Below are 19,463 nucleotides of genomic sequence, written 5' to 3'. Positions count from 1 at the left end.
TCAAACCGACTTGTATCTTGCAATGGAAAATATGGGAAACATGACTTAGACAGCAAATGATACACTGTATGCCATGTTTCCAAATTTTTATGCACAGTGGTTACAGCATGAAGCGAATGCATGTGAATATACAAAGGTGCATTGCATTAAACAAGTCCAATGAGCGTGAAAAAAATGGCCGGCCTGCCTGCTTTCATCCATCATTTGTTCTAAATTTATAATTAATCAATGAGCTGAGGTGGAGTCTTAGCCAGTGGTACCATCAGGGGTGTGTAATGCACTTTAGGGTAGACAGCCAATCAGCTGCCAGATTCAATCTGTCAATTAAACAGAGCAGCCAATCAGAGAGCTGGCCATTGATCAGCAGGCCCTTTATGACATCACAGACAGACCCACGGAAGTCTCTGTGCTTGTCTGCTGGCTGGCTGTCAGTTGGGTGGGTGGGCGGCAGAGGGGGAGGATGTACGTCTCGTTTCTCCTGAAAATTGCGGTTTTTCAGCGTTTCCGGAAAAAGTCGCGGTCCGACGCGCAAAAGTGGGGTATCGTAGAAATCGCCTTTTAAAGACGCACCTTTCTGGCCCCACAAAAATGGGCATTTCAAATTAGAAACAAGTCAAATGAACAAAATAGTGTGAATAAGTAAGTATTTCAGGGGTGAGTTAGCAGGTTATTGGGGTAGTAAGTCCTGATTTTTTTGGAGGTTGCAGTGACCACTACGCCATTCAAAATAGGCAGGCTTTAGCATAAGCAGTTAGGCCCCGTAGGATGATTTTAGCTAAAATGTGACCCAAACACTCAAACCGGCTTGTATCTTGCAATGGAAAATATGGGAAACATGACTTAGACAGCAAATGATACACTGTATGCCATGTTTCCAAATTTTTATGCACAGTGGTTACAGCATGAAGCGAATGCATGTGAATATACAAAGGTGCATTGCATTAAACAAGTCCAATGAGCGTGAAAAAAATGGCCGGCCTGCCTGCTTTCATCCATCATTTGTTCTAAATTTATAATTAATCAATGAGCTGAGGTGGAGTCTTAGCCAGTAGTACCATCAGGGGTGTGTAATGCACTTTAGGGTAGACAGCCAATCAGCTGCAAGATTCAATCTGTCAATCAAACACAGCAGCCAATCAGAGAGCTGGCCATTGATCAGCAGGCCCTTTATGTCATCACAGACAGACCCACGGAACTCTGTGCTTGTCTGCTGGCTGGCTGTCAGTTGGGTGGGTGGGCGGCAGAGGGGGAGGATGTACGTCTTGTTTCTCCTGAAAATTGCGGTTTTTCGGCGTTTCCGGAAAAAGTCGCGGTCCGACGCTCAAAAGTGGGGTATCGTAGAAATCGCCTTTTAAAGACGCACCTTTCTGGCCTCAAAAAATGGGCATTTCAAATTAGAAACAAGTCAAATGAACAAAATAGTGTGAATAAGTAAGTATTTTTTAGGGGTGAGTTAGCAGGTTATTGGGGTAGTAAGTCCTGATTTTTTTGGAGGTTGCAGTGACCACTACGCCATTCAAAATAGGCAGGCTTTGGCATAAGCAGTTAGGCCCCGTAGGATGATATTAGCTAAAATGTGCCCCAAACACTCAAACCGGCTTGTATCTTGCAATGGAAAATATGGGAAACATGACTTAGACAGCAAATGATACACTGTATGCCATGTTTCCAAATTTTTATGCACAGTGGTTACAGCATGAAGCGAATGCATGTGAATATACAAAGGTGCATTGCATTAAACAAGTCCAATGAGCGTGAAAAAAATGGCCGGCCTGCCTGCTTTCATCCATCATTTGTTCTAAATTTATAATTAATCAATGAGCTGAGGTGGAGTCTTAGCCAGTGGTACCATCAGGGGTGTGTAATGCACTTTAGGGTAGACAGCCAATCAGCTGCCAGATTCAATCTGTCAATCAAACACAGCAGCCAATCAGAGAGCTGGCCATTGATCAGCAGGCCCTTTATGACATCACAGACAGACCCACGGAACTCTCTGTGCTTGTCTGCTGGCTGGCTGTCAGTTGGGTGAGTGGGCGGCAGAGGGGGAGGATGTACGTCTCGTTTCTCCTGAAAATTGCGGTTTTTCGGCGTTTCCGGAAAAAGTCGCGGTCCGACGCGCAAAAGTGGGGTATCGTAGAAATCGCCTTTTAAAGACGCACCTTTCTGGCCCCACAAAAATGGGCATTTCAAATTAGAAACAAGTCAAATGAACAAAATAGTGTGAATAAGTAAGTATTTCAGGGGTGAGTTAGCAGGTTATTGGGGTAGTAAGTCCTGATTTTTTTGGAGGTTGCAATGACCACTACGCCATTCAAAATAGGCAGGCTTTGGCATAAGCAGTTAGGCCCCGTAGGATGATTTTAGCTAAAATGTGCCCCAAACACTCAAACCGGCTTGTATCTTGCAATGGAAAATATGGGAAACATGACTTAGACAGCAAATGATACACTGTATGCCATGTTTCCAAATTTTTATGCACAGTGGTTACAGCATGAAGCAAATGCATGTCAATATACAAAGGTGCATTGCATTAAACAAGTCCAATGAGCGTGAAAAAAATGGCCGGCCTGCCTGCTTTCATCCATCATTTGTTCTAAATTTATGATTAATCAATGAGCTGAGGTGGAGTCTTAGCCAGTGGTATCATCAGGGGTGTTTAATGCACTTTAGGGTAGACAGCCAATCAGCTGCCAGATTAAATCTGTCAATCAAACACAGCAGCCAATCAGAGAGCTGGCCATTGATCAGCAGGCCCTTTATGACATCACAGACAGACCCACGGAACTCTGTGCTTGTCTGCTGGCTGGCTTTCAGTTGGGTGGGTGGGCGGCAGAGGGGGAGGATGTACGTCTCGTTTTTCCTGAAAATTGCGGTTTTTCGGCGTTTCCGGAAAAAGTCGCGGTCCGACGCTCAAAAGTGGGGTATCGTAGAAATCGCCTTTTAAAGACGCACCTTTCTGGCCCCACAAAAATGGGCATTTCAAATTAGAAACAAGTCAAATGAACAAAATAGTGTGAATAAGTAAGTATTTTAGGGGTGAGTTAGCAGGTTATTGGGGTAGTAAGTCCTGATTTTTTTGGAGGTTACAGTGACCACTACGCCATTCAAAATAGGCAGGCTTTAGCATAAGCAGTTAGGCCCCGTAGGATGATTTTAGCTAAAATGTGCCCCAAACACTCAAACCGGCTTGTATCTTGCAATGGAAAATATGGGAAACATGACTTAGACAGCAAATGATACACTGTATGCCATGTTTCCAAATTTTTATGCACAGTGGTTACAGCATGAAGCGAATGCATGTGAATATACACAGGTGCATTGCATTAAACAAGTCCAATGAGCGTGAAAAAAATGGCCGGCCTGCCTGCTTTCATCCATCATTTGTTCTAAATTTATAATTAATCAATGAGCTGAGGTGGAGTCTTAGCCAGTGGTACCATCAGGGGTGTGTAATGCACTTTAGGGTAGACAGCCAATCAGCTGCCAGATTCAATCTTTCAATCAAACACAGCAGCCAATCAGAGAGCTGGCCATTGATCAGCAGGCCCTTTATGACATCACAGACAGACCCACGGAACTCTCTGTGCTTGTCTGCTGGCTGGCTGTCAGTTGGGTGAGTGGGCGGCAGAGGGGGAGGATGTACGTCTCGTTTCTCCTGAAAATTGCGGTTTTTCGGCGTTTCCGGAAAAAGTCGCGGTCCGACGCGCAAAAGTGGGGTATCATAGAAATTGCCTTTTAAAGACGCACCTTTCTGGCCCCACAAAAATGGGCATTTCAAATTAGAAACAAGTCAAATGAACAAAATAGTGTGAATAAGTAAGTATTTTTTAGGGGTGAGTTAGCAGGTTATTGGGGTAGTAAGTCCTGATTTTTTTGGAGGTTGCAGTGACCACTACGCCATTCAAAATAGGCAGGCTTTGGCATAAGCAGTTAGGCCCCGTAGGATGATATTAGCTAAAATGTGCCCCAAACACTCAAACCGGCTTGTATCTTGCAATGGAAAATATGGGAAACATGACTTAGACAGCAAATGATACACTGTATGCCATGTTTCCAAATTTTTATGCACAGTGGTTACAGCATGAAGCGAATGCATGTGAATATACAAAGGTGCATTGCATTAAACAAGTCCAATGAGCGTGAAAAAAATGGCCGGCCTGCCTGCTTTCATCCATCATTTGTTCTAAATTTATAATTAATCAATGAGCTGAGGTGGAGTCTTAGCCAGTGGTACCATCAGGGGTGTGTAATGCACTTTAGGGTAGACAGCCAATCAGCTGCCAGATTCAATCTGTCAATCAAACACAGCAGCCAATCAGAGAGCTGGCCATTGATCAGCAGGCCCTTTATGACATCACAGACAGACCCACGGAACTCTCTGTGCTTGTCTGCTGGCTGGCTGTCAGTTGGGTGGGTGGGCGGCAGAGGGGGAGGATGTACGTCTCGTTTCTCCTGAAAATTGCGGTTTTTCAGCGTTTCCGGAAAAAGTCGCGGTCCGACGCGCAAAAGTGGGGTATCGTAGAAATCGCCTTTTAAAGACGCACCTTTCTGGCCCCACAAAAATGGGCATTTCAAATTAGAAACAAGTCAAATGAACAAAATAGTGTGAATAAGTAAGTATTTCAGGGGTGAGTTAGCAGGTTATTGGGGTAGTAAGTCCTGATTTTTTTGGAGGTTGCAGTGACCACTACGCCATTCAAAATAGGCAGGCTTTGGCATAAGCATTTAGGCCCCGTAGGATGATTTTAGCTAAAATGTGCCCCAAACACTCAAACCGGCTTGTATCTGTTAGGATCTCCTGTGCCACGCTGTCTGGCGAGACACCACGTGACACTGGCTGGAAGGAGATAGTGACAGGACCAGGGCAGCCTCGCCAACCTGACTCCGTTGTACTCAGATGGAGTTGACGTGTGTGTGCGGGGTGCTAGGCTTCACCAATAATAGCCGCGTTCGTGGGAGCCCGTTAGTCAGGCTCCCACCTCGATGCCACCTGGTCTTATGTTAAGGACAACACACACGCCAAGGCCAGTGATGAACAAGGGGAAACCTATCTAACGAACAAAGAGGCGAGGACCACCCTGCCCTGCGGAGAGGGGTGCCAGTGGATAGCACTCTAAACAGGAACCCGCTGTGCTAATGCTTAACAGGTGTAACCACACACAGTATGCTGACACACTAAGAACTGCTGACGGGTGTAACAATACACTATATGCTGACACAATAAGTACTGCTGACAGGTGTAACAATACACTATATGCTGACACAATAAGTACTGCTGACAGGTGTAACAATACACTATACGCTGACACAATAAGCAAATGATTAGTAAGGAGACAAAGAGGGGGAATCTCCCAACTTATCTGAACACCGAGGGATATCAACTTAGCTGGAGCTGAGATGCTGCGGACAAGGCAGGGAACCAGCCGAAGGAAGCACCACGCTGGAGAAGGGATCCCACAAAGACCAACAGGAGCTGCAGGGACCGGGAGACGGATAAAGGACGACACACGGACACCGGGAGGACAGGAGACTGAACGGAGGACACAGCTGGGAATCAACGACAGGATGCAGGATGACAGGGAACAGGAACCAGGAACACTAGAGACCCTGAGGTACAAAAGCTATAACCGGCATGGGACTGAACAACCAGAGGGTTTATATAGAGAGCACAATGTGGTGCTGATTACACATAGCCTGAAGGTGTGCACTGCAGGCTAGGAGCCTAATCAAGACACCTGAGTCCAGAACACACAGTACTGAAAGTAACCTGCAATGGCCCAGGCTGACCACTGGATGCCACTAGCGAGTACACACACACCCAGGCTGAGATAAACCCAGGGAGAACATGAACTACACACAGAAAATGTGAATAGTACATAACACCGATCCGTTGGAGGCGGATCATAACAGTATCTTGCAATGGAAAATATGGGAAACATGACTTAGACAGCAAATGATACACTGTATGCCATGTTTCCAAATTTTTATGCACAGTGGTTACAGCATGAAGCGAATGCATTTGAATATACAAAGGTGCATTGCATTAAACAAGTCCAATGAGCGTGAAAAAAATGGCCGGCCTGCCTGCTTTCATCCATCATTTGTTCTAAATTTATAATTAATCAATGAGCTGAGGTGGAGTCTTAGCCAGTGGTACCATCAGGGGTGTGTAATGCACTTTAGGGTAGATAGCCAATCAACTGCCAGATTCAATCTGTCAATCAAACACAGCAGCCAATCAGAGAGCTGGCCATTGATCAGCAGGCCCTTTATGACATCACAGACAGACCCACGGAACTCTCTGTGCTTGTCTGCTGGCTGGCTGTCAGTTGGGTGGGTGGGCGGCAGAGGGGGAGGATGTACGTCTTGTTTCTCCTGAAAATTGCGGTTTTTCGGCGTTTCCGGAAAAAGTCGCGGTCCGACGCGCAAAAGTGGGGTATCGTAGAAATCGCCTTTTAAAGACGCACCTTTCTCGCCCCACAAAAATGGGCATTTCAAATTAGAAACAAGTCAAATGAACAAAATAGTGTGAATAAGTAAGTATTTCAGGGGTGAGTTAGCAGGTTATTGGGGTAGTAAGTCCTGATTTTTTTGGAGGTTGCAGTGACCACTACGCCATTCAAAATAGGCAGGCTTTGGCATAAGCAGTTAGGCCCCGTAGGATGATATTAGCTAAAATGTGCCCCAAACACTCAAACCGGCTTGTATCTTGCAATGGAAAATATGGGAAACATGACTTAGACAGCAAATGATACACTGTATGCCATGTTTCCAAATTTTTATGCACAGTGGTTACAGCATGAAGCGAATGCATGTGAATATACAAAGGTGCATTGCATTAAACAAGTCCAATGAGCGTGAAAAAAATGGCCGGCCTGCCTGCTTTCATCCATCATTTGTTCTAAATTTATAATTAATCAATGAGCTGAGGTGGAGTCTTAGCCAGTGGTACCATCAGGGGTGTGTAATGCACTTTAGGGTAGACAGCCAATCAGCTGCCAGATTCAATCTGTCAATTAAACACAGCAGCCAATCAGAGAGCTGGCCATTGATCAGCAGGCCCTTTATGACATCACAGACAGACCCACGGAAGTCTCTGTGCTTGTCTGCTGGCTGGCTGTCAGTTGGGTGGGTGGGCGGCAGAGGGGGAGGATGTACGTCTCGTTTCTCCTGAAAATTGCGGTTTTTCGGCGTTTCCGGAAAAAGTCGCGGTCCGACGCGCAAAAGTGGGGTATCGTAGAAATCGCCTTTTAAAGACGCACCTTTCTGGCCCCACAAAAATGGACATTTCAAATTAGAAACAAGTCAAATGAACAAAATAGTGTGAATAAGTAAGTATTTCACGGGTGAGTTAGCAGGTTATTGGGGTAGTAAGTCCTGATTTTTTTGGAGGTTGCAGTGACCACTACGCCATTCAAAATAGGCAGGCTTTAGCATAAGCAGTTAGGCCCCGTAGGATGATTTTAGCTAAAATGTGCCCCAAACACTCAAACCGGCTTGTATCTTGCAATGGAAAATATGGGAAACATGACTTAGACAGCAAATGATACACTGTATGCCATGTTTCCAAATTTTTATGCACAGTGGTTACAGCATGAAGCGAATGCATGTGAATATACAAAGGTGCATTGCATTAAACAAGTCCAATGCGCGTGAAAAAAATGTCCGGCCTGCCTGCTTTCATCCATCATTTGTTCTAAATTTATAATTAATCAATGAGCTGAGGTGGAGTCTTAGCCAGTGGTACCATCAGGGGTGTGTAATGCACTTTAGGGTAGACAGCCAATCAGCTGCCAGATTCAATCTGTCAATCAAACACAGCAGCCAATCAGAGAGCTGGCCATTGATCAGCAGGCCCTTTATGACATCACAGACAGACCCACGGAACTCTCTGTGCTTGTCTGCTGGCTGGCTGTCAGTTGGGTGGGTGGGCGGCAGAGGGGGAGGATGTACGTCTCGTTTCTCCTGAAAATTGCGGTTTTTCGGCGTTTCCGGAAAAAGTCGCGGTCCGACGCGCAAAAGTGGGGTATCGTAGAAATCGCCTTTTAAAGAAGCACCTTTCTGGCCCCACAAAAATGGGCATTTCAAATTAGAAACAAGTCAAATGAACAAAATAGTGTGAATAAGTAAGTATTTCACGGGTGAGTTAGCAGGTTATTGGGGTAGTAAGTCCTGATTTTTTTGGAGGTTGCAGTGACCACTACGCCATTCAAAATAGGCAGGCTTTAGCATAAGCAGTTAGGCCCCGTAGGATGATTTTAGCTAAAATGTGCCCCAAACACTCAAACCGGCTTGTATCTTGCAATGGAAAATATGGGAAACATGACTTAGACAGCAAATGATACACTGTATGCCATGTTTCCAAATTTTTATGCACAGTGGTTACAGCATGAAGCGAATGCATGTGAATATACAAAGGTGCATTGCATTAAACAAGTCCAATGCGCGTGAAAAAAATGTCCGGCCTGCCTGCTTTCATCCATCATTTGTTCTAAATTTATAATTAATCAATGAGCTGAGGTGGAGTCTTAGCCAGTGGTACCATCAGGGGTGTGTAATGCACTTTAGGGTAGACAGCCAATCAGCTGCCAGATTCAATCTGTCAATCAAACACAGCAGCCAATCAGAGAGCTGGCCATTGATCAGCAGGCCCTTTATGACATCACAGACAGACCCACGGAACTCTCTGTGCTTGTCTGCTGGCTGGCTGTCAGTTGGGTGGGTGGGCGGCAGAGGGGGAGGATGTACGTCTTGTTTCTCCTGAAAATTGCGGTTTTTCGGCGTTTCCGGAAAAAGTCGCGGTCCGACGCTCAAAAGTGGGGTATCGTAGAAATCGCCTTTTAAAGACGCACCTTTCTGGCCCCACAAAAATGGGCATTTCAAATTAGAAACAAGTCAAATGAACAAAATAGTGTGAATAAGTAAGTATTTTTTAGGGGTGAGTTAGCAGGTTATTGGGGTAGTAAGTCCTGATTTTTTTGGAGGTTGCAGTGACCACTACGCCATTCAAAATAGGCAGGCTTTGGCATAAGCAGTTAGGCCCCGTAGGATGATATTAGCTAAAATGTGCCCCAAACACTCAAACCGGCTTGTATCTTGCAATGGAAAATATGGGAAACATGACTTAGACAGCAAATGATACACTGTATGCCATGTTTCCAAATTTTTATGCACAGTGGTTACAGCATGAAGCGAATGCATGTGAATATACAAAGGTGCATTGCATTAAACAAGTCCAATGAGCGTGAAAAAAATGGCCGGCCTGCCTGCTTTCATCCATCATTTGTTGTAAATTTATAATTAATCAATGAGCTGAGGTGGAGTCTTAGCCAGTGGTACCATCAGGGGTGAGTAATGCACTTTAGGGTAGAAAGCCAATCAGCTGCCAGATTCAATCTGTCAATCAAACACAGCAGCCAATCAGAGAGCTGGCCATTGATCAGCAGGCCCTTTATGACATCACAGACAGACCCACGGAACTCTCTGTGCTTGTCTGCTGGCTGGCTGTCAGTTGGGTGGGTGGGCGGCAGAGGGGGAGGATGTACGTCTCGTTTCTCCTGAAAATTGCGGTTTTTCGGCGTTTCCGGAAAAAGTCGCGGTCCGACGCGCAAAAGTGGGGTATCGTAGAAATCGCCTTTTAAAGACGCACCTTTCTGGCCCCACAAAAATGGGCATTTCAAATTAGAAACAAGTCAAATGAACAAAATAGTGTGAATAAGTAAGTATTTTTTAGGGGTGAGTTAGCAGGTTATTGGGGTAGTAAGTCCTGATTTTTTTGGAGGTTGCAGTGACCACTACGCCATTCAAAATAGGCAGGCTTTGGCATAAGCAGTTAGGCCCCGTAGGATGATTTTAGCTAAAATGTGCCCCAAACACTCAAACCGGCTTGTATCTTGCAATGGAAAATATGGGAAACATGACTTAGACAGCAAATGATACACTGTATGCCATGTTTCCAAATTTTTATGCACAGTGGTTACAGCATGAAGCGAATGCATGTGAATATACAAAGGTGCATTGCATTAAACAAGTCCAATGAGCGTGAAAAAAATGGCCGGCCTGCCTGCTTTCATCCATCATTTGTTCTAAATTTATTATTAATCAATGAGCTGAGGTGGAGTCTTAGCCAGTGGTACCATCAGGGGTGTGTAATGCACTTTAGGGTAGACAGCCAATCAGCTGCCAGATTCAATCTGTCAATCAAACACAGCAGCCAATCAGAGAGCTGGCCATTGATCAGCAGGCCCTTTATGACATCACAGACAGACCCACGGAACTCTCTGTGCTTGTCTGCTGGCTGGCTGTCAGTTGGGTGGGTGGGCGGCAGAGGGGGAGGATGTACGTCTTGTTTCTCCTGAAAATTGCGGTTTTTCGGCGTTTCTGGAAAAAGTCGCGGTCCGACGCGCAAAAGTGGGGTATCGTAGAAATCGCCTTTTAAAGACGCACCTTTCTGGCCCCACAAAAATGGGCATTTCAAATTAGAAACAAGTCAAATGAACAAAATAGTGTGAATAAGTAAGTATTTCAGGGGTGAGTTAGCAGGTTATTGGGGTAGTAAGTCCTGATTTTTTTGGAGGTTGCAGTGACCACTACGCCATTCAAAATAGGCAGGCTTTGGCATAAGCAGTTAGGCCCCGTAGGATGATTTTAGCTAAAATGTGCCCCAAACACTCAAACCGGCTTGTATCTTGCAATGGAAAATATGGGAAACATGACTTAGACAGCAAATGATACACTGTATGCCATGTTTCCAAATTTTTATGCACAGTGGTTACAGCATGAAGCGAATGCATGTGAATATACAAAGGTGCATTGCATTAAACAAGTCCAATGAGCGTGAAAAAAATGGCCGGCCTGCCTGCTTTCATCCATCATTTGTTCTAAATTTATTATTAATCAATGAGCTGAGGTGGAGTCTTAGCCAGTGGTACCATCAGGGGTGTGTAATGCACTTTAGGGTAGACAGCCAATCAGCTGCCAGATTCAATCTGTCAATCAAACACAGCAGCCAATCAGAGAGCTGGCCATTGATCAGCAGGCCCTTTATGACATCACAGACAGACCCACGGAACTCTCTGTGCTTGTCTGCTGGCTGGCTGTCAGTTGGGTGGGTGGGCGGCAGAGGGGGAGGATGTACGTCTTGTTTCTCCTGAAAATTGCGGTTTTTCGGCGTTTCTGGAAAAAGTCGCGGTCCGACGCGCAAAAGTGGGGTATCGTAGAAATCGCCTTTTAAAGACGCACCTTTCTGGCCCCACAAAAATGGGCATTTCAAATTAGAAACAAGTCAAATGAACAAAATAGTGTGAATAAGTAAGTATTTTTTAGGGGTGAGTTAGCAGGTTATTGGGGTAGTAAGTCCTGATTTTTTTGGAGGTTGCAGTGACCACTACGCCATTCAAAATAGGCAGGCTTTGGCATAAGCAGTTAGGCCCCGTAGGATGATATTAGCTAAAATGTGCCCCAAACACTCAAACCGGCTTGTATCTTGCAATGGAAAATATGGGAAACATGACTTAGACAGCAAATGATACACTGTATGCCATGTTTCCAAATTTTTATGCACAGTGGTTACAGCATGAAGCGAATGCATGTGAATATACAAAGGTGCATTGCATTAAACAAGTCCAATGAGCGTGAAAAAAATGGCCGGCCTGCCTGCTTTCATCCATCATTTGTTCTAAATTTATTATTAATCAATGAGCTGAGGTGGAGTCTTAGCCAGTGGTACCATCAGGGGTGTGTAATGCACTTTAGGGTAGACAGCCAATCAGCTGCCAGATTCAATCTGTCAATCAAACACAGCAGCCAATCAGAGAGCTGGCCATTGATCAGCAGGCCCTTTATGACATCACAGACAGACCCACGGAACTCTCTGTGCTTGTCTGCTGGCTGGCTGTCAGTTGGGTGGGTGGGCGGCAGAGGGGGAGGATGTACGTCTCGTTTCTCCTGAAAATTGCGGTTTTTCGGCGTTTCCGGAAAAAGTCGCGGTCCGACGCGCAAAAGTGGGGTATCGTAGAAATCGCCTTTTAAAGACGCACCTTTCTGGCCCCACAAAAATGGGCATTTCAAATTAGAAACAAGTCAAATGAACAAAATAGTGTGAATAAGTAAGTATTTTTTAGGGGTGAGTTAGCAGGTTATTGGGGTAGTAAGTCCTGATTTTTTTGGAGGTTGCAGTGACCACTACGCCATTCAAAATAGGCAGGCTTTGGCATAAGCAGTTAGGCCCCGTAGGATGATTTTAGCTAAAATGTGCCCCAAACACTCAAACCGGCTTGTATCTTGCAATGGAAAATATGGGAAACATGACTTAGACAGCAAATGATACACTGTATGCCATGTTTCCAAATTTTTATGCACAGTGGTTACAGCATGAAGCGAATGCATGTGAATATACAAAGGTGCATTGCATTAAACAAGTCCAATGAGCGTGAAAAAAATGGCCGGCCTGCCTGCTTTCATCCATCATTTGTTCTAAATTTATTATTAATCAATGAGCTGAGGTGGAGTCTTAGCCAGTGGTACCATCAGGGGTGTGTAATGCACTTTAGGGTAGACAGCCAATCAGCTGCCAGATTCAATCTGTCAATCAAACACAGCAGCCAATCAGAGAGCTGGCCATTGATCAGCAGGCCCTTTATGACATCACAGACAGACCCACGGAACTCTCTGTGCTTGTCTGCTGGCTGGCTGTCAGTTGGGTGGGTGGGCGGCAGAGGGGGAGGATGTACGTCTTGTTTCTCCTGAAAATTGCGGTTTTTCGGCGTTTCTGGAAAAAGTCGCGGTCCGACGCGCAAAAGTGGGGTATCGTAGAAATCGCCTTTTAAAGACGCACCTTTCTGGCCCCACAAAAATGGGCATTTCAAATTAGAAACAAGTCAAATGAACAAAATAGTGTGAATAAGTAAGTATTTCAGGGGTGAGTTAGCAGGTTATTGGGGTAGTAAGTCCTGATTTTTTTGGAGGTTGCAGTGACCACTACGCCATTCAAAATAGGCAGGCTTTGGCATAAGCAGTTAGGCCCCGTAGGATGATTTTAGCTAAAATGTGCCCCAAACACTCAAACCGGCTTGTATCTTGCAATGGAAAATATGGGAAACATGACTTAGACAGCAAATGATACACTGTATGCCATGTTTCCAAATTTTTATGCACAGTGGTTACAGCATGAAGCGAATGCATGTGAATATACAAAGGTGCATTGCATTAAACAAGTCCAATGAGCGTGAAAAAAATGGCCGGCCTGCCTGCTTTCATCCATCATTTGTTCTAAATTTATTATTAATCAATGAGCTGAGGTGGAGTCTTAGCCAGTGGTACCATCAGGGGTGTGTAATGCACTTTAGGGTAGACAGCCAATCAGCTGCCAGATTCAATCTGTCAATCAAACACAGCAGCCAATCAGAGAGCTGGCCATTGATCAGCAGGCCCTTTATGACATCACAGACAGACCCACGGAACTCTCTGTGCTTGTCTGCTGGCTGGCTGTCAGTTGGGTGGGTGGGCGGCAGAGGGGGAGGATGTACGTCTTGTTTCTCCTGAAAATTGCGGTTTTTCGGCGTTTCTGGAAAAAGTCGCGGTCCGACGCGCAAAAGTGGGGTATCGTAGAAATCGCCTTTTAAAGACGCACCTTTCTGGCCCCACAAAAATGGGCATTTCAAATTAGAAACAAGTCAAATGAACAAAATAGTGTGAATAAGTAAGTATTTTTTAGGGGTGAGTTAGCAGGTTATTGGGGTAGTAAGTCCTGATTTTTTTGGAGGTTGCAGTGACCACTACGCCATTCAAAATAGGCAGGCTTTGGCATAAGCAGTTAGGCCCCGTAGGATGATATTAGCTAAAATGTGCCCCAAACACTCAAACCGGCTTGTATCTTGCAATGGAAAATATGGGAAACATGACTTAGACAGCAAATGATACACTGTATGCCATGTTTCCAAATTTTTATGCACAGTGGTTACAGCATGAAGCGAATGCATGTGAATATACAAAGGTGCATTGCATTAAACAAGTCCAATGAGCGTGAAAAAAATGGCCGGCCTGCCTGCTTTCATCCATCATTTGTTCTAAATTTATTATTAATCAATGAGCTGAGGTGGAGTCTTAGCCAGTGGTACCATCAGGGGTGTGTAATGCACTTTAGGGTAGACAGCCAATCAGCTGCCAGATTCAATCTGTCAATCAAACACAGCAGCCAATCAGAGAGCTGGCCATTGATCAGCAGGCCCTTTATGACATCACAGACAGACCCACGGAACTCTCTGTGCTTGTCTGCTGGCTGGCTGTCAGTTGGGTGGGTGGGCGGCAGAGGGGGAGGATGTACGTCTTGTTTCTCCTGAAAATTGCGGTTTTTCGGCGTTTCTGGAAAAAGTCGCGGTCCGACGCGCAAAAGTGGGGTATCGTAGAAATCGCCTTTTAAAGACGCACCTTTCTGGCCCCACAAAAATGGGCATTTCAAATTAGAAACAAGTCAAATGAACAAAATAGTGTGAATAAGTAAGTATTTTTTAGGGGTGAGTTAGCAGGTTATTGGGGTAGTAAGTCCTGATTTTTTTGGAGGTTGCAGTGACCACTACGCCATTCAAAATAGGCAGGCTTTGGCATAAGCAGTTAGGCCCCGTAGGATGATATTAGCTAAAATGTGCCCCAAACACTCAAACCGGCTTGTATCTTGCAATGGAAAATATGGGAAACATGACTTAGACAGCAAATGATACACTGTATGCCATGTTTCCAAATTTTTATGCACAGTGGTTACAGCATGAAGCGAATGCATGTGAATATACAAATGTGCATTGCATTAAACAAGTCCAATGAGCGTGAAAAAAATGGCCGGCCTGCCTGCTTTCATCCATCATTTGTTCTAAATTTATTATTAATCAATGAGCTGAGGTGGAGTCTTAGCCAGTGGTACCATCAGGGGTGTGTAATGCACTTTAGGGTAGACAGCCAATCAGCTGCCAGATTCAATCTGTCAATCAAACACAGCAGCCAATCAGAGAGCTGGCCATTGATCAGCAGGCCCTTTATGACATCACAGACAGACCCACGGAACTCTCTGTGCTTGTCTGCTGGCTGGCTGTCAGTTGGGTGGGTGGGCGGCAGAGGGGGAGGATGTACGTCTTGTTTCTCCTGAAAATTGCGGTTTTTCGGCGTTTCTGGAAAAAGTCGCGGTCCGACGCGCAAAAGTGGGGTATCGTAGAAATCGCCTTTTAAAGACGCACCTTTCTGGCCCCACAAAAATGGGCATTTCAAATTAGAAACAAGTCAAATGAACAAAATAGTGTGAATAAGTAAGTATTTCAGGGGTGAGTTAGCAGGTTATTGGGGTAGTAAGTCCTGATTTTTTTGGAGGTTGCAGTGACCACTACGCCATTCAAAATAGGCAGGCTTTGGCATAAGCAGTTAGGCCCCGTAGGATGATTTTAGCTAAAATGTGCCCCAAACACTCAAACCGGCTTGTACAGTATCTTGCAATGGAAAATATGGGAAACTTGACTTAGACAGCAAATGATACACTGTATGCCATGTTTCCAAATTTTTATGCACAGTGGTTACAGCATGAAGCGAATGCATGTGAATATACAAAGGTGCATTGCATTAAACAAGTCCAATGAGCGTGAAAAAAATGGCCGGCCTGCCTGCTTTCATCCATCATTTGTTCTAAATTTATAATTAATCAATAAGCTGAGGTGGAGTCTTAGCCAGTGGTACCATCAGGGGTGTGCAGTGGCGCCGGAACGGGGGGGGCGAGGGGGCAGCTTGCCCCCCCCAAAATTACTGAGGCGGCGCTATCGGATTCCTGCTCGGCGCCGGCGGGCGGGCGGCTGATTAATCAGTAATATAGGCGGGCGGGCGGTGGGCTGATTAAGCTTGATTCAGCCTCCCACCTGTCCGCCTATATTACTGATTAATCGCAGCCCCCCGCCCGCCGGCGCCGAGCAAGAAGAATCATGGCAGGCGGGGGTCAGGTGCTTAGGATGCTCTGGAAGCAGCATCCCGTGCGCGTACCTGCCGGGAGTCCCCCACCCCACCTGCAGTCTCAGACAGAGTGGGCAGTGAAGCACGGGCAAGTGGATGATCATGACGACGCCTGCCCGTGCGTCTGACGTCACATGGAAGAGCCGTACGGCAGAGGTCCTGTGCGCTGGCAGCTGTGGCGCAGGAAAGTGGGTGGGAGCCGCAGCAGTCTGTGTGGTTGAAGTGGACTCGGGGTAGGAATCCAGGGGACTGTCCTGTGTCTGGTAAGAGAGCCAAGCACAGCATTATATTTAATTTGTGTATGATCTGACAGTGTGCCCATTAGATCAAATAAATGTGCACTGTGTGTAACTACTGGGGATGTAAACATTTGTCGGGATTCATCTGCTAATGTATTGGAGGGGGGATAGTATGTAATAACAGTTATATTGTACACCTGTTGTTAAAGGTACTGCATCCAATTAGACATTATTTTCTAGTAACTAGGCAAGTTAGATTCATGGGGGGTGGGGAGGCGGGGTCATGAATTCACCCGCATCGCGTCACTGCCTCTGTGATACTGGAGGAGGCTTCCGGCGGCTATTTTTTTTTTTGGGGGGGGGGGGGGGTACATGAGAGGGAGTGGTGGCGGTGGTGGGCCGATTACTTGGCTTGCCCCCCAGGCTGAAAGTTGCCAGCCAGCCCCTGCCGCCCGCCCACATGGATGGCTGCTGCTATCAGGGGGTAACATATAGCAATTTAGGGGGCGCCAAAATGAGATTATATCTTGCCCCCCCCAACCTAAAAACGTTCCAGCACCCCTGGGGGTGTGTAATGCACTTTAGGGTAGACAGCCAATCAGCTGCCAGATTCAATCTGTCAATCAAACACAGCAGCCAATCAGAGAGCTGGCCATTGATCAGCAGGCCCTTTATGACATCACAGACAGACCCACGGAACTCTCTGTGCTTGTCTGCTGGCTGGCTGTCAGTTGGGTGGGTGGGCGGCAGAGGGGGAGGATGTACGTCTCGTTTCTCCTGAAAATTGCGGTTTTTCGGCGTTTCCGGAAAACGTCGCAGTCCGACGCGCAAAAGTGGTGTATCGTAGAAATCGCCTTTTAAAGACGCACCTTTCTGGCCCCACAAAAATGGGCATTTCAAATTAGAAACAAGTCAAATGAACAAAATAGTGTGAATAAGTAAGTATTTCAGGGGTGAGTTAGCAGGTTATTGGGGTAGTAAGTCCTGATTTTTTTGGAGGTTGCAGTGACCACTACGCCATTCAAAATAGGCAGGCTTTAGCATAAGCAGTTAGGCCCCGTAGGATGATTTTAGCTAAAATGTGCCCCAAACACTCAAACCGGCTTGTATCTTGCAATGGAAAATATGGGAAACATGACTTAGACAGCAAATGATACACTGTATGCCATGTTTCCAAATTTTTATGCACAGTGGTTACAGCATGAAGCGAATGTATGTGAATATACACAGGTGCATTGCATTAAACAAGTCCAATGAGCGTGAAAAAAATGGCCGGCCTGCCTGCTTTCATCCATCATTTGTTCTAAATTTATAATTAATCAATGAGCTGAGGTGGAGTCTTAGCCAGTGGTACCATCAGGGGTGTGTAATGCACTTTAGGGTAGACAGCCAATCAGCTGCCAGATTCAATCTGTCAATCAAACACAGCAGCCAATCAGAGAGCTGGCCATTGATCAGCAGGCCCTTTATGACATCACAGACAGACCCACGGAACTCTCTGTGCTTGTCTGCTGGCTGGCTGTCAGTTGGGTGGGTGGGCGGCAGAGGGGGAGGATGTACGTCTTGTTTCTCCTGAAAATTGCGGTTTTTCGGCGTTTCTGGAAAAAGTCGCGGTCCGACGCGCAAAAGTGGGGTATCGTAGAAATCGCCTTTTAAAGACGCACCTTTCTGGCCCCACAAAAATGGGCATTTCAAATTAGAAACAAGTCAAATGAACAAAATAGTGTGAATAAGTAAGTATTTCAGGGGTGAGTTAGCAGGTTATTGGGGTAGTAAGTCCTGATTTTTTTGGAGGTTGCAGTGACCACTACGCCATTCAAAATAGGCAGGCTTTGGCATAAGCAGTTAGGCCCCGTAGGATGATTTTAGCTAAAATGTGCCCCAAACACTCAAACCGGCTTGTATCTTGCAATGGAAAATATGGGAAACATGACTTAGACAGCAAATGATACACTGTATGCCATGTTTCCAAATTTTTATGCACAGTGGTTACAGCATGAAGCAAATGCATGTGAATATACAAAGGTGCATTGCATTAAACAAGTCCAATGAGCGTGAAAAAAATGGCCGGCCTGCCTGCTTTCATCCATCATTTGTTCTAAATTTATTATTAATCAATGAGCTGAGGTGGAGTCTTAGCCAGTGGTACCATCAGGGGTGTGTAATGCACTTTAGGGTAGACAGCCAATCAGCTGCCAGATTCAATCTGTCAATCAAACACAGCAGCCAATCAGAGAGCTGGCCATTGATCAGCAGGCCCTTTATGACATCACAGACAGACCCACGGAACTCTCTGTGCTTGTCTGCTGGCTGGCTGTCAGTTGGGTGGGTGGGCGGCAGAGGGGGAGGATGTACGTCTTGTTTCTCCTGAAAATTGCGGTTTTTCGGCGTTTCTGGAAAAAGTCGCGGTCCGACGCGCAAAAGTGGGGTATCGTAGAAATCGCCTTTTAAAGACGCACCTTTCTGGCCCCACAAAAATGGGCATTTCAAATTAGAAACAAGTCAAATGAACAAAATAGTGTGAATAAGTAAGTATTTTTTAGGGGTGAGTTAGCAGGTTATTGGGGTAGTAAGTCCTGATTTTTTTGGAGGTTGCAGTGACCACTACGCCATTCAAAATAGGCAGGCTTTGGCATAAGCAGTTAGGCCCCGTAGGATGATATTAGCTAAAATGTGCCCCAAACACTCAAACCGGCTTGTATCTTGCAATGGAAAATATGGGAAACATGACTTAGACAGCAAATGATACACTGTATGCCATGTTTCCAAATTTTTATGCACAGTGGTTACAGCATGAAGCGAATGCATGTGAATATACAAAGGTGCATTGCATTAAACAAGTCCAATGAGCGTGAAAAAAATGGCCGGCCTGCCTGCTTTCATCCATCATTTGTTCTAAATTTATTATTAATCAATGAGCTGAGGTGGAGTCTTAGCCAGTGGTACCATCAGGGGTGTGTAATGTACTTTAGGGTAGACAGCCAATCAGCTGCCAGATTCAATCTGTCAATCAAACACAGCAGCCAATCAGAGAGCTGGCCATTGATCAGCAGGCCCTTTATGACATCACAGACAGACCCACGGAACTCTCTGTGCTTGTCTGCTGGCTGGCTGTCAGTTGGGTGGGTGGGCGGCAGAGGGGGAGGATGTACGTCTTGTTTCTCCTGAAAATTGCGGTTTTTCGGCGTTTCTGGAAAAAGTCGCGGTCCGACGCGCAAAAGTGGGGTATCGTAGAAATCGCCT

Source organism: Crinia signifera, chromosome 2 (genome assembly GCF_055691185.1).
Source record: "Crinia signifera chromosome 2, ASM5569118v1, whole genome shotgun sequence".
Taxonomy (NCBI): domain Eukaryota; kingdom Metazoa; phylum Chordata; class Amphibia; order Anura; family Myobatrachidae; genus Crinia; species Crinia signifera.
This window is presented reverse-complemented; position numbering follows the sequence as displayed.